General features: G+C 40.6%; 1 protein-coding gene across 1 annotated transcript in view; it reads left to right on the top strand.

The window, feature by feature from the left end:
* The window catches only part of RSF1 (remodeling and spacing factor 1), an 801,570-nt gene that overhangs the window by 689,400 nt on the left and 96,277 nt on the right, over nt 1-15,893 (top strand). The gene's annotated exons all lie outside the window — the stretch shown is intronic.

Genomic DNA, 15,893 nt, shown 5'->3' on the forward strand with positions numbered 1-15,893 from the left:
GAGCAAGTTTCCCAGACTACAGCACCATAGACTTGGGTTAACCTAAAAAGAAGGTTATCCATACTAAGACGTGTGGTGTAGACTGTGCTTCTGCTAAATCCTGTATGGTTCTGTCTTTTCTTTATTGCTGTCCCAGAATAGGAAAACACTTGAATGCTTTCAGAAAATGTTATCTGCTAGCCATCGTAAGAAAGAAGAATAATGTTTATATTGCTCTTTATCAGATTGTCTTCGTGGAGACGTATGAACCAGATACAGAGTTGCTTCTACAAGTGTTTATTTGCTAGAGGAAAGCCTTATTATATTCAGTGTTCTTTTTTTTTATAATTTGCTTCATCTTAAAACGTGTTACTAGATCAAGACAAGAACTGTTATCCTGCCATTCCTCTATGCAAGACTGAGGAAAAGCACATACGTTTTTTTTCTTGTATAATACTCTTTTGAATAGGCCTTTCTTTGTTTTTGACATAGCAGTGCCTACATTTCTTAAAACTGAGCAAGGAGAAAGAGAAAAGAAGGAAAAAAACAGGGGTGTCTGTTTATTTAGTATTCCCATTACACTTGAAAATAACTGAGAAAGCTTTACTTTATAGCATGCACTATAAAAATATTACTATTAAGAACAAAATTTGTTTGACTCGCAGTTAACTCTCTCCTTCCTCTTCTCTTGTAAGTGTTCTTCCAAACATTAATGACATGATGTAGGGCATGTGCTTTAGAGTCAAAAAAGTCCAATATTTCCAGGTTTTCTTGTTCTGTCAAGTTCCACAAATATAATTAATGCTTTGTAATCCCACATTTATTTGTCAGTTTTGAAGTTGCATCTCCCAAATCCAGTCTTGGCTTCCTTTCCAACACACAGTCGTTTTTTGTAGTCAACTCTTGTGCTTTTTTTTCTTGTGTCTCAAGCATTTTCCTTTGAAACACTGGAAAATATTTAATTGGCACAGTCTCTCTCTGGTCTTTATTACCAGAAGAATAAGAAGCAGAATCTCCTGTTTCACAGCTCATCCTTTGTTGGGCAAACTTTTGTATTTCCTCCTTAGCATTTTCTGCATCAAAAAATTATTTTGTCCCTTCAGGAAAGAATATTTTGAAGATAGCTGGGTACAACAGTTTGAGTCTTGCACCTCTGTCTCTATATTCCCTAATTATGGGAGTAAATTTACTCCTCTTATGCCTGGTGTACAGTAAATCATTTTCCACAAACATTCTGCTGTCTCCCACATTTAGTACTTTGTCCTTCTTGTCACAGTCAGAATCAACTGCTTTTGCTGGTAAGATTGCATCTGTACTACTAAAGGTCGAAATTGCTTTCTCGTGGTCAGTTTTGATGCACACATACGATGTGCCCTTTCTTTTTTTTCCATAATAAATCTTTATTATTATATTATTTTCATACATCATTAAAAACAAGAACAATAATTAAAAAAAAAAAAAAAACTACTAATATCACTAACCATCACACCAAACAAATCTACAATATTTACAAGAATGCTTCCATGTGAAACATTAATACTAGAAGAAAGAGTAATTAATAACATTTCAAGTAATAAACAGTTTGATTACAAATTTCTCTCCAAACATATAAATAATTGTTAATACCTTCAAGTTAAAAGTATTATGCTAGTATAATATTAAATATCTGTTCCCAAATTTTTGAATTAATATTTTTATTATGCGGATTTAAAAGTAGTTTATGAGCTAATATATGCCTTGTTGCCAAAACTCTAAAGTTTTCCCATGATGTTTTAGATGGGTCTAACCAATTCATGGCTGTATAAAGCTTCATTAATAAAAAAATATTAATAAATATAATACTTTGTGATCTAGGGAGTTCTTTCGGGGGAATATGCAAAATCATAAATTTTCATGACAATGTTGTGCTTTGGTAACCCATCTTCTGAAGTTGAATCTTAAGGGAATTACAAAGCTTGTATATGCATTTACAGCTCCAGAACATATGAAGAAGATCAGCCAGTTGATTCTTACGATATGGACAGGTTGGAGAGTTTTTAGAGTTAAATTTATGCAGGGTAAGGCGTGTATAATATGCATTATTCCATATCATCATCTGGGTATATATCAATTTTTGAAGAGAAGTAGATTTGATAGTCAAGTCAATTGCTTTTAACATAATACTTTTATCTGTCAATAGGATTTTCTCTTCCCAATAGTTTGATAACAAAATTTTATCATGAAATCTAAATTATTTAATTTATTTGTTGTTGTTGTTGTATATTTTATATCCTGTTGGAGAGCTTGCCACAAATCAGAGCATTTATTCACAGTCTCATCTTCAGGTTTAAAATTTTAAAGTAAATTATAGCAAGTTCTCTAATTTGTCTTATAATAACAAGATAATTTTTAGGTAGGTTAAATTCTTGTCTTATTTGGTTGGCCGAAAATTCAAGATATTTATATATCAGTCAAAGTTAAATTAACTATTAATGGAAACTTTTTAAGATCAATTAATTCATTATTCAATTTTAAATTAAGATTCCTATGAAAGGGTTTAAAAACCATCATATACTGAACCAGATCTAATGCATGAAATAAGTCTTGTAAAGAAATTATGTCCGTTTTAATTTATTCAATAATCCCATATAATTTCAAAGTATCTTTACCTAAAAAGGTATTGCTTTTGGATTAATATTCAACTTTGAAATATCTTTATAATTCAAGATCACCCAAGTTGGTGTCCACTTAGTACTAGTGATATCATAGTTGGCAATTCTTAGAATTCTATTAGAGTTTACGATTAAGTAATACATTTCAAAATTAGGCAACTCCAGTCCTCCTCTATTTTTTGGGGTCATTAATTTATCATAAGAAATTCTGTTTTTTTTTGGTTCCCAAATGAATTTAGCCAATTCTTTATGAATTTGTTTAAAAAATTTCTTTGAAAGTTTAGTTGGGCTGACCTGAAAATATATAATAGCCATGGTAATACATTCATTTTAACAATTGAAACCTTTGCTAATACTGGCAGTCGTAAATTTTTCCACCTCTCAAAATCAGAAATTATTTGGTCCCAAATTGTTTTAATGTTATTGTAGAAGTCTTTATTATCTGTAGAAAATTCAATACCTAAATATTTAATATTTTCTTTAAATGTTACCTGCCCAGCCAAAGGTAATAGCAAAAAAGGTTTAGATGTTTTTAAAGGGAAGATATTGGTTTTTGTAGTTAGAGACTTCTGAAAAGTTATTAACAGCCTTAAATAATTTTTCAGTATCTGATATTGGAGATGCACAATAAATGTTAAGATCATCAGCAAAAGCTGCCATTAATATTTTGGTTCCATAAATTATTGGGACATTATGATAGACATTCTGCTTAATATACTTAATATATAAGAACAAAGGTTCAAGATAAAGATTAAATAATAAAGGGGACAAAGGGCAGCCTGGCGTGATCTGTATTCTTTTAGAGAAACTTTTATTAATATACAGTGTAGTATAGGGATTGCTATATAATATTTGTAACATTTGCACAAACTCATGGGAAATACTAAAATAACGTAAAAGATCAAACAAAAAAATTTGTATCAACCCTATCAAAGGCCTTCTGTGCATCAATTATAAGGGCATAAGCATTAAGATTATTTTGTTTAGTATGTGTTATCATTGATGTAATGTAAGGGTTTCCTATGAAACCGTCGAAGTAACATTACAGCGACTCTTGGAACATCGAGACTACTACATCGAAAGCTGAAATCAGTGAAAACGAAAACCGTCGAGTTACAGAACATCGAGTTTACGGAACATGTATTACCATGACACAGAAATAGGCGTGTTTCCTTTTCAGTTTCGATATTTTGGAACTCGACGGTTTTCGTTTTCGCTGATTCCAGCTTTCGATGTAGTAGTCTCGATGTTCCGAGAGTCGCTGTAATGTTACTTTGACGGTTTCATAGGAAACCAATGTTAGTGTATTGTCACTGGTTTGTCTACCTGCCATAAATCCAGCCTGTTCTTTGGATATTATATGAGTCATGATTTTTTTCAGTCTAGATGCTATAATAGAGGTTAGAATTTTCATATCTACATTTATTAATGATATTGGTCTATAATTATCAGGGTTTTGGGGATCTGAATTGGCTTTATGTATAAAAATAGTCTTTGAAGCGTTAAGATGAGGATCACTAATTTTATTCCTAATTATGTAGTTAAATACAACTGAAAGTATCTTACCAAAAGTATCTGAAAACCTTTTATAAAACTCCACTGTCAACCCACCAGGACCAGGTGATTTGTGTGATTTCATATGTTGGATTATATATACTACTTCTTCGGATATCGGTTTGACCAAGTCATTTTGAATATCCTCTCCTATTTTTGGAAACTTAATTGATTGTAAAAATTTTTCATAAATTCTGTGTGAGGACATATCGTTTTGCCCATCATAAATACTAGTATATATTCCCTCAAAAATATTAATGATATCCTCTGTTTTAGAATATATAATATTATTAAATTGTATTTTTGAAATCTGCACTGTTGTTTTCGATTGATTAATGATCCTAGCTAACGCTCTCGATGGTGTTTGAACATGATTAGCATAACTCACCAGCGTCTTATATTCTTGAAATGTTAATCTACTATTTTGAATTAAGAAGAGATCCTTTTGACATTTAAGCAGTTCCTTCTCTGTTTGTTCATTAAAATTCCTGATCAGTTCTTGATCAAGTAGTTTAATTTTTGTTTCTAAATTTTTTTATATCCCTGTTTAGTATTTTGTATAATAAGAAGCTTTTTGCAAAAGAATCCCTCTTATTTGTGTTTTAACTGTCGCCCATCCAATAACCAGGGTATATTGCTGTTTCTTTAGGCCAGCCAATAAATCTTTAAGGTCATTTGTAATTTCTTGTATTATTTCTTCCTTATTCAGCAAATTTGTGTTAAGCGACCAATTATAACCTCTTTGTCGCAAGGTATCCTTTACCTCCTTAGCAAAACTCAGCGTGATTTTCGAGTGATCTGAGAGGTAACGTGCATTTATAACAACTGTAGGTTCTAGATTAATCAATGTTCTTGAAATCAGAAAGAAATCTATTGTGGACCACATTTTATGACATGGGGAATAAAATGTAAAATTATTTGTACTATTAACATTGTTCAAATAGTGAAAAGGGTCATAAAGTTGAAAATCCTCTTTAATATCATTCAGTGCTAATGCAGCCTGCTTATTAAATGCTCTTTGTGGGCAAGATCTATCCAACTTCGGATTTTGGTAAGCATTCCAATCACCTCCAATAATTACATAATATCTATCAAATTGTGTTAGAATTGAGTACAATGATGTTATAAATATTTGTTGATCATTACAGGGCGCATAAACGATGTGCCCTTTCAACTAACAACTCCTGCTTTGGAATACCGGTCCATTTACTTATTTGTGCTTTCATAAAATTAATACAGTCTGTTCCTTCCTGCTTCTCTGGTACAGCAGAAAATCTCAAGTTTTCCCTATCTGCTCTCTTTTTTAATTCTATTATTGATTGAAACATCTCTTCTTGAGCAGTCTAATATTCAGCCAGCCTTTTCTTCATTTGACCTCTGATTTTTGCAGTTTTATTACCTCATCTGAATATCTGTTTAAAGCTTCTTTTTTTTTTTCCAGCCTTTTATTTGAGTTCATATAATCCATTAGGGTTTCATTTATTTTTAATCTGCTCTGAGTACATTTGACATTTTCCTCTAGGTTATTGGAAGGCATGTTTTGCACCAAAGCTGGAGGTTGCACTACTTTTTGCTGAACAGCTGCAGAATTCTTCCCAGTCAGTGTTTTTTTCCTCACCTTTTGTGATTGATTTTCTTTCAGGTTCTCAATTTCTTTTTGCTGGCATCCACGCAGTGCACTTGTTACCCATTTACAGAAATTTAACCAAAAATACAAGTTTACTGGCTCTCTCAAATCTTCTGAGTTTCTGTTTACACACTAGGAGAGCTGAAATTAAGCTGTTACTCAGTGTACAGCCATCTTCGAAGTCTTAAGGAATTTTTTTTATAATTCCAGAGCGCAACAACTTTGGCAACAGAAAGAAGAAAGGGTTGTTGTTAACCTTAAGGAACTTATAACAAGAAAAATAATCAGAGATTCTGTGGAGGTATTGGAGATAGTTTGAAAATTTGTATAAAGCAGGGAAGTAGGGAAATCAAGAAAAAGCACAAATGAAAATATTTATGGAAGACTTAAATATGACAAGGTTAGATGTCAGTGAGGCTCAACAACTAACAGTTAAGATAGGAGGAGATGAGATAAAAAAATGATGATGCATAACCAATCTACAGGAAAGTGTCCAAGAACAGATGGTGTTCCAGTGTAAGTTTAGAAGTTAGGAGGAAAGAAAGTGGTAAAAATCTGGAAGTTTTTGTTTAACAGTATTTTAAAAGGAGGGGAGGCATCAACACCCTGGAAAAAAAACTGCTGGCTGTAATAACTAAAGGTGGTAAAGACTCATCTGATCCAGCTTCATATAGGTCCATCTCAATTTTAAACCATGATTGTAAGGTGTTTGTTTATAATGACTAAATGAATGGCAAAGATGATACCAAAATTGATAGTTATGGGACAGTGTGGAGTGGAGGCAAACATCTGACATTTAATAGTACAGTGTTGATCCAGAGGGAAGCAGAGCGTAAGAAAATACTGTTGTTTCTGGTGGGTCTTGTTGCAGAGGAAGCATTCAATTGAGTAAGCTGGGATTTTCTGAGTATGGTAATGGAAGCATTTGCATTACCTGATACAGTGATGAGGTTAATTAGAAGGATATAGGAGGGATCTGAGCAAAAATCAAAGTGAGAGGGGCCCCCTCTCTTATAAGTTTTGTCTGAACGGAGGAACCAGCCAGGCCTCTTTCTCTTTGTAATCTGTGTTGTATCTACAGCCACTAACAAAGAAAATAAGGGACTCAGAAATTCAGCAATATAATTGGTACACCATTCAAGAAAAGTTGGCATTATTTGCAGAAATTATTTTGTATCAGATGGAACCAGCAAATGGCATCTCAGTGTTGTGGAATATTCTGAGACAGTTCTGTTTTTTTTTTTTTTTTGGGGGGGGGATATAAAATTGTTGAAGATAAAACAAAGGCTATAGTTACAAACTATGTACATACACATGAATTGGTCTAGCAACGCCCATGTTAAGGGGACATGCTAAAGTGAAGTGTTTAGGAGTATGGATTAAAAAGGATTTGGTTATGGCATATAGGGATATTTGGGAAGAGACTGAAAAGAAATGCTTGTTAGCAGATATCATGCAGCCGTTCAGTGTAAAACACAGACTGTCAGAGGTTCTAGATGCAAACACATAATTATAAAAATGATACTAGAATATCTCAAAATAGAGAGATTCCACTGTGTGCTCAGATGTAACTCCTTTTATTTCTTCAAATTAAAAAAAAAAAAAGTTTGGTTCATACAAAGTTCAAAGTTTTATCAACTTGAGATTAAAGCACAAACACATTTTCAAGGCTAAAAGTGGTAAACAGATAAAAAGGTATGTATGTATGTGGGGAGGATAGCTTAAAACCTTCTCATGCTCAGTCTTGACAAGGTTTGTGTGTTTCTTTCAGCAGACTTATCTTCAGAGACATTCCCTACAAGTACAAAGTGCCTAGCTTCATTTCAGGGTTAAATAATTACAAGAAAGATGTACCATCTGTTTGCTAAACTCTAATAAAGGCAAACTGTTCTGTTCTTAGCTAAATAGTAAAAAGTATTTGAGACTGCTGCAGTACTTTTAAGCTAACAGTATATAAAAATAAGCATTAATGGACATAAAAATAACATAGTTAATAAAAGACTAAAACTCCAAAAACTGAGAAACTAGACTTTTGCCTCTGGATATGGATAGCAAGGTAACAAGCAGTAAAATGTTTTAGAACCTTTACATCTGATGTTGCTAATCTTCTTTCCATTCATCACTGATGGGTTTGGTTCCGAGCCCTCAGAACCGAGTCAGCCTATTACCAAGCTCACGTCAGCCAAAAAAAATCTCTCGAGCTAAGTCTCTACCCAGAATGTCCTTCTCCCTGTTACCTCAGATCTCATTTGCCACATAGCCGTAAAGCCGCGTTTCAGCCGAGCTCTCAGCTAAGTAAAATCTTTTTTGATATTTGTGTAAAGGTTTTTGGATGTCTTCATATTTTACTAAACCTTTACTATTTCTAGTGTCTCTTGTTCGATCTAACTGTATATTCTACACTCTACTCATTGTTACCATTGGTAAACTTAAGTACCATTGTTCATACGGCCTTTTCCCTCACCCTTGTGGTATTTTTTCAATACCATAGCTGATATTGCTTTCTCTTGCCTAACCTGTTAGCTTTTTATTTCTATTCAGGTGTTTCCCTTACTTCACATATACAGTCTGTTGTAATATTGGTATTTTGTCTTGTGATTTCTTGTGTTTTTTAAACTGAGTGACTTCATTATTGTTGGATCATACAGCTAGTTGTGGTGTCCTTTCTGTTAAAATGGCAGCTAAGAAAGGTACCTCTGGCTTTAAACATTGTACTACTTGTAAGGGCAAGATGTTAAGTTGTCAATCTCGCCTTCATTCTTGCTTGATGGGTTCGGAGCCGATCCCTCGGCTCCGACTCGGCACTTGCTAAGCTCGAGAGTCACTTTTACCAGCTCGAGGCAGCCCCATATCCCATGATGCAAGGCAGTAAGTACCCAGATCTCGTTTGCCGCTTCGCTTATGAGGTCCTCCTTTTACCAGCTCCTGGTAAGTGATTCACTTTTTGGATATTTAAACCCCTTTTTGTTAAAAAACCCTTAATTGTTAGTTATTAGTTAATTATTTACATTTTGTGACAGAAATTCCCTGTCTCTTCTAATTTTTTTTTTTAGTCAAACTTTACCCATCCCATCCCCTCCCTGTTAGGGTGTGTGTGTTTGTTTATAGAAATACCTTTTGGTATTTTATTTAAGTTAATTTTTTTGACTGGTGTGTGTGTGTGTTTTTGTAAAGCACCATGTCAAAGGAGAGGGTCTCAGGTTTTAAGAAGTGTGACTCGTGCTGTCAGAAGATGTCTCTGACAGACGGTCACACTTCTTGCCTGTATTGCCTGGGGCCTCTTCACCTGCAGGACTCCTGTGCTATTTGTCATTCCTTCAGCCAGAGAGTCCTGCAGGAAAGACGCAACAAGCTGATCCTTAGGGGCCTTCTTAAGCCGGAGGGCTCTCCGGCTAAGTCGGCTCCATCTAAATCAGCTAAATCTTCCAAGGCCCAGGCTTCTGTGTCTAAGCCTGCGGCCTCGGCCCGACTCGTTCGAGTCGAGATCGGCTCGGCTGGAGCCGATTCTGGCTTGACAGCCTTCGGCACCGATGGCTATCGGTGCCGAATCTGTATCGACCACTTCGGCTCCGATCGGTTCCGACACCCATGTGGCACAGGCATCGGTGTCGGCTCCGATCGGCTCCGACACCGTTACTTTGGTGGCTGTATCGGCTCCGGCTGGAGCCGATGCATCGAGCTTCCTGTCGGCTCGATAAGTCTTCGGCTCCGACAGGATCTATAGTATCGGTTCCGATGGCTCATTCCAGGAAGAGGTCGAGGTCTCCTTCCTTGGAGCCGATACTTTCGGCCCGGCTTCACCTCTCCTTCGAACGGAGCCATCGGAGCCGATCTTCAAGGTCATCCAGACTGTCAGATCATGACCTAGAGAGAGTGGTCAGTAGATTACTTAAGTCACAGGTACTGGCCCAAATGTTACATAGTCCGTCTCAACAGACGACTGTTGGTCCACACCCGTTACAGTTCCTCCTTCAACTCTACCCCAGAGCTTGGAGTTGGAGTCTTCGGAATGGTTACTGCTACGGCTGGAGGACGGATACCCCCTCTGTTCCTTCAGCCTCTACTCTTATCTCCTCTTCGAGACCTTCCTTAGAGGGATTCGGTGGTTGGGCTTCCATGGTCTCCTCCGAGGGGGTGAGTGGCATCGGACCCTTGTCCGAACCCGCTCTTCCCCTTGGAGCCTCGGCCTTGGTGAGCTCGGCTCCGACATCTGCCTCTGAGACTTCCCTTCGGTGGTCCCTGGAGTTCCTAGCTCTTGAGCGGGTTCTCTCGGACCTGCCTGGGAGGGGAGCATTCGAGGTGATGAAGTGTGTACTGGCCACTGGTATCAGTCAGCAGTCTGTTCCCGTAGCTCCTCCCTCTATAGTACCTGTTGACATCTCTGCCACTTCTCTTGCTACAGGACCCAGAGATCCTCCGCCTCAGGTTTCCCATTGGGAATTTCCCCTCTTCCGAGGATTCACATGATGTTTCGGGAGATCCACATAGGAATAGGACTTGTAAGAGGAAGCATGTAGACTCCCCGAGTCTGTCACTGGATACTGACTTTGATGAGTCAGAGGGATCCCCTAGATCCACCTCTGAGGATGTCTCCTTCTCAGACATCCTAGAACTCCTTAAACAGAGGGGAAACTGGCCCACCAACAATCCCTCTGAGGATGAGTCAGTATACCTAGAGGCGTTTGGATCTCGGCCCTCCACCTCCTGGGTGTCTCCGCCTTCGACCCCTTATGCAGGTTATTGCACGAAGGTGTGGGCAGCTCCTGACTCTGTAGAGCCAGTCCCTAGGAGGCCTTCAAAATTTATCACTGCCCTGTGTGACAAGCAATTCCTCACTAAGGGTGTCCCCGCTGATGCCATGGTGGTGGCTGCGGCCACCAAAAAGGAACTTGCAGATCCTTCCGTGCCCGTCCATCCTCCTAATAAGGACTCTAGGACCATGGATAGGTACGGTAAGCGGATGTTTTCCTCAGCGACCTTTGCTATGCGTTCGCTGAATTACCTTTGTCACTTCACCAGACTCCAGAGGGATATCCTTAAGGAGCTGGGTGAAGTAGTTCAGGATCCTACAGCTGCAGGGGCTCAAGAAAAAATTGCTTCGCAGCTAGGAACCCTCAATTCCATTGCAAACTCCTCCATGCGGCTAATATCTTATGCTGCGGATGGAGCGAGTAGAGCCGCAGGTACAGGTATGGCTCTTAGACGCCAAGCCTGGATGCGGCTATGTGATTTTGCGGATCCCTTTAAGGCGTCCTTCACAAATTCTCCCTTTGATGGGTCAGCTTTGTTTGGCCCTCAGGTGAAGGAAACCTTGACCAGGTGCGAACAGGACGGCAAGACTCTTTCTGCTGTTGGAGTCCGTTTACAACCCGTCTAGACCTTATCCCAAAGGACAGAAAGGTGGGAAAATGTGGTTCCGTAAATCCCAAGGAGTCACGCCGGATTCACGTGGTCAGTTTACCCTTAGAGGCAGAGGGGGTAACAACAACAGACGCCGCTCTAGAGGCAGAGGGGGTCCGAAAAACCAGGGAAACAAGAGAGCCTCTCTCTGACAAGCCCTTTCAGCATCCCTGAGATGTTGCCCGGCTGTCCCTCCTTGGAGGCAGTCGGGGGAAGATTATCACTGTACCCAGAAGCCTGGCATTCCCTCACTCAAGACAGATGGGTACAGTCGATCATATCCAAGGGTTACATAATTCCTTTCGAGGAAAGTCCCTTCCCCTCAAATTCCCTTCCAGATGTACCACCGGTCTAAGGGAAATTGCAGAGTTAGAAGTCTCAAAACTACTGCAAAAGAGCCATTCAGCCAGTTACAATAGACCATTCAGAGCCGGAATCTACTCAAGGTTCTTTTGGTCCCCAAAAGACGGGAGACTGGAGACCAATATTGGATCTCAGCAGACTCAACAAGTCTGTCAGGAAGACAAGATTCCGAATGGTCACTCTTCAGTCAATTCTGCCCTTCTTACAGAAGGACAACTGGATGTGCTCAATAGATCTTCAGGATGCGTACTATCACATCAAAATTCACAGACGCTCCAGGAGATTTCTCCGCTTTCGGCTGGGGTCCAGTCATTTCCAGTTCAGAGCCCTGCCCTTTGGTCTCACTACAGCCCCCAGAGTGTTCACCAAATGCATGGCAGTGGTCACGGCTCACCTGAGACGTCAAGGATTCCAGGTGTTTCCGTATCTCGACGACTGGCTCCTGTCAGCCACCACCAGGCATCAGCTTATACAAGCCAGGGATTACACAATAAACCTTTGTTCTCATTTGGGCATCTCAATCAACTTTGAAAAGTCATCCTTATCGCCCTGCCAGTCTATTACCTTCATAGGCGCAAACTTAAACACTGTTCGGATGTCAGCTACCCTTACAGATCAAAGAATTTCAGACATTCAGAGTCATGTCAGGATCATTCTGGCCAACAAGAAAGTACAGGCCAGAATGGTTCTAAAGGTATTAGGTCTCATGGCCATTACTCTTCTTCCCCTGGCTCGATTCTACATGCGCCTTCTTCAGTGGATGCTGTTCACACAATGGTCATACCAGCAACTTCCAATGCGTCACCAGATTCTGGTGACACAGACATGCAAAGAGCATCTTGCTTGGTGGATCACATCTCCTCAGGTTCACCAAGGCAGGTACTTTGTACCCCCATCCCCGATAGCCACTGTCACCACGGATGCCTCCCTGATCGGGTGGGGGGGTCATTATCAGGGCAGGATGGTTCATGGGACGTGGCAGCCGTTCGAGTACCATCTGCACATAAATGTCCTGGAGATGAGAGCAGTGCTTTTAACGTTGCAAGCCCTCAACGACTTTCTTCCCGTAGGGACAATTGCAGTCCACACAGACAACATGTCTGTAGTTTGGTATATCAACAAACAGGGCGGAACCAAGTCCTACCCCTTGTGTCGAGAAGCTCAGACTATGGCAATGGGCGATCTCCTCTCATCGGTTTCTGGTAGCAACGCATATCCCTGGGAAAACCAACATTGTAGCGGACAGATTGAGCAGAGCTATTCTCATGCCTCACGAGTGGTCTCTCAAGCAATCTATAGCGGAAGAGATTTTTCTGGAATGGGGTCGTCCATGTTGCGATCTTTTGCTACTCCCCAAAACAGCAAATGTCCAGACTTCTTCAGCCTCTTCCCTCTATCAGGCCATGCCACCAGAGACGGTCTGACCCAGGATTGGCCCCAGGGACTTCTTTATGCCTTCCCTCCATTTCCTCTGATCCCTCAGGTTATCCAGAAAGCTACCGTTTGAGAGCCAAATTGATTCTCATTGCCCCTTACTGGCCTCGACAGGTTTGGTTCCCGTTCCTCCATCATCACCTTTTGGTGCAGCCGTGGCATCTGGACCCAGTGCCAGATCTTCTGATACACCAATCGGGTCAGCTGCACCGGTCAATCCCTTCTCTCAACCTCACAGCATGGTTGCTCCACTTCCTTCCTTAGCCAGGCTTCCTTTGATCTCTAACCCAGTTAGAGACATCATAGTAACCGCTAAAATCCTCTACCAGGAGGATTTATACAAGCAAATGGAAACGTTTCTCTTATTGGGCTAAGGCCAAGAATATCGATCCTTTTACTGCCCTGTTCAGGCAGTCCTGGACTTCTTAGCAGAGATTTTTCATGCAGGCTCCTCTTCTTCCACAGTCAGAGTTCAATTGGCTGCTATTTCCAATTTTCATGTCGGGATAGCAGATCATAATATTATGTCCCATAGGCTCTGCAGGGCCTTCTTGAAAGGAATTTTCCTACTAAAACCTCCAATCAGGAATCCTCCTCCTCAGTGGGATCTAAATTTAGTGCTGACATCCTTGATTCTTCCCCCCTTCGAGCCAGCTGCTTCTTGTTCCCTGAAATTTCTTTCTTGGAAAACTTTATTCCTAGTGGCTATTACATCGGCCAGGAGGGTGTCTGAACTTCATGCTCTTTCGGTTCGACCCCCCTATTTGGTTTTTCACAAAGACAGAGTATCTTTGAGAACTAACCCAACCTTTTTGCCCAAGGTCGCTTCAAAGAACAATTTGAATCAATCCATTGATCTCCCTGTATTTTTCCCTAACTATTCAGATAGAGCTGAACAAAAGCTACATTATCTTGATGTCCACCGTCAACTTAGATATTATTTGGACAGAACAAAAAAATTTAGAAAATCTGATCAACTTTTTGTTTCCTATGCGGATAATAGAAAAGGCCTTCCTGTTTCTAAAGTGACTTTGTCTAGATGGCTTTCTTCGGTCATCTCTGAAATTTATCTGCTCAGGGGAAAACAGCTGTGCTCAAAACCTAAAGCACATTCAACTAGGAGCTAGGTACTTCTACAGCTTTTCAAGCTAGACTTCCTTTAGACACTATTTGTGCAGCGGCCACTTGGGCCACTCCTCACACTTTTGTTTCCCATTACAAATTGGACTTGGCCTCCAGGGACAGAGCCAGTTTTGGCTCTACAGTCCTCAAGAGTTTGTTCCATTGAGCCACCCAGGATAGAGGTGCTAGGGACACGGTCCCAGCAAGCAAGAATGAAGGCGAGATTGACAACTTAACATTAAGAAGTTATGTACCTACCATAACGTTCCATGTTAGTTGTCTTCTCGCCTTCTTTCTTGCGACCCTCCCTCCTTCCCCCTGGCCTGGACAGACCTTGTTATAAGAAACTGTTATGCTGAAGACCATTCAGACCTGGTCCTTCTTCCATCTGTAAGTTTTCTTTCTTCCTTTGGGAAGTATTTTATGCTTGGTGTTATTGCCCTTTGTCATCAAACGAGATCTGGGTACTTACCACCTTGCATCATGGGATATGGGGCTGCCTCGAGCTGGTAAAAGTGACTCTCGAGCTTAGCAAGTGCCGAGTCGAAGCCGAGGGATCGGCTCCGAACCCATCAAGCAAGAAAGAAGGCGAGAGAAGACAACTAACATGGAACGTTATGGTAGGTACATAACTTCTTATTACCTAACAGTGACTTGCATAATGGCTGTGTATACTGTCTGGGAGTGGCCCACCTTTCAGTGCAGCCGTCATGTGATATTTGTGAGAGTTTCAGCCAGAGCACTCTTAATGAGCACAAAAATAAACTCATTCTAAAGGGGTTACTCAAGTTTCCTTTCTCCGAGGCCATTTCTGCGATGGAAGTCTCAACCCCTCCTTCTAAGGACAAAAAGAGATCCCATTCTGTTCCTTCTTCACCATCGGGTGATCAGAGCAAACCTGGGAAATGTAAAGTCCCCAAGTTATCATCAGAGCATAAATCTGCCTCTTCGGCTCAGTCTTCCTCTGCTCTGACCATCTCAAAACCTTCAACACCGACACCTGTATTGGTACAGACCCTGCCTCCAGCATCGATCATAGATCTTGCTACACTTATTTCAACTTTTGGCACCTGTAGCTAATTCGGCTCAGGGCACACCTTCAACTTCGATTTCCATTTTGGAACCGACCGTTTCAATTCAGAGTGCTACTTTGGCACCGAGTGTTGTACCGACTTCACTGGATCCTGACCCCTTTCCTTCTGGTCTCGAAACTAGAGACTTTGGTGCCAGCAGACATTGCACCACAAACCCGATACTCTCCCTCAGTAGACCCATTTCTGGGCCAAGCGTATAGACTGTTTCTCAAACGTCCTGACTCCCCGTTTGGACTATCCACTAGATCCACCAGGAGCCTTTCTGAACACAGTGTGGTGCGTCTTGTGGACCAGCTGTTGGTAGCCAGGGGATTCCATCACTTTTTAAAACCCATCCACCTGCTGGACTTGGGTTGCCTTATTCACGGACTCCATCTTACACTCCTCCTTTGACCATCTCTGTCCGAAGCCTCCTTTTCCGACATCCTTCTTGGAACCCACAATCTTGGTGCCTACGGTGCATCTCATTCCAGCTCCGAGATTGTCCCTTTGGTCTTCGATTCCTGCCGAACCAGTCCTACCTCAGTATGGGGATTGGGGGGCGGGTGAGTCAGCCCAGGGTACACTGCCAACTTTCTCCTTGGTTCCCTCCTTGATGCTGATGGCTGCGTCTGCGCCAATTTTGCTTGTGGCTCCACCCATGGGGGTGGGTCCATCGGAGTGGGGTGT

The sequence above is a fragment of the Protopterus annectens genome, chromosome 5.part1, assembly GCF_019279795.1.
Source record: "Protopterus annectens isolate FY-2018-M chromosome 5.part1, PAN1.0, whole genome shotgun sequence".
Taxonomy (NCBI): domain Eukaryota; kingdom Metazoa; phylum Chordata; order Ceratodontiformes; family Protopteridae; genus Protopterus; species Protopterus annectens.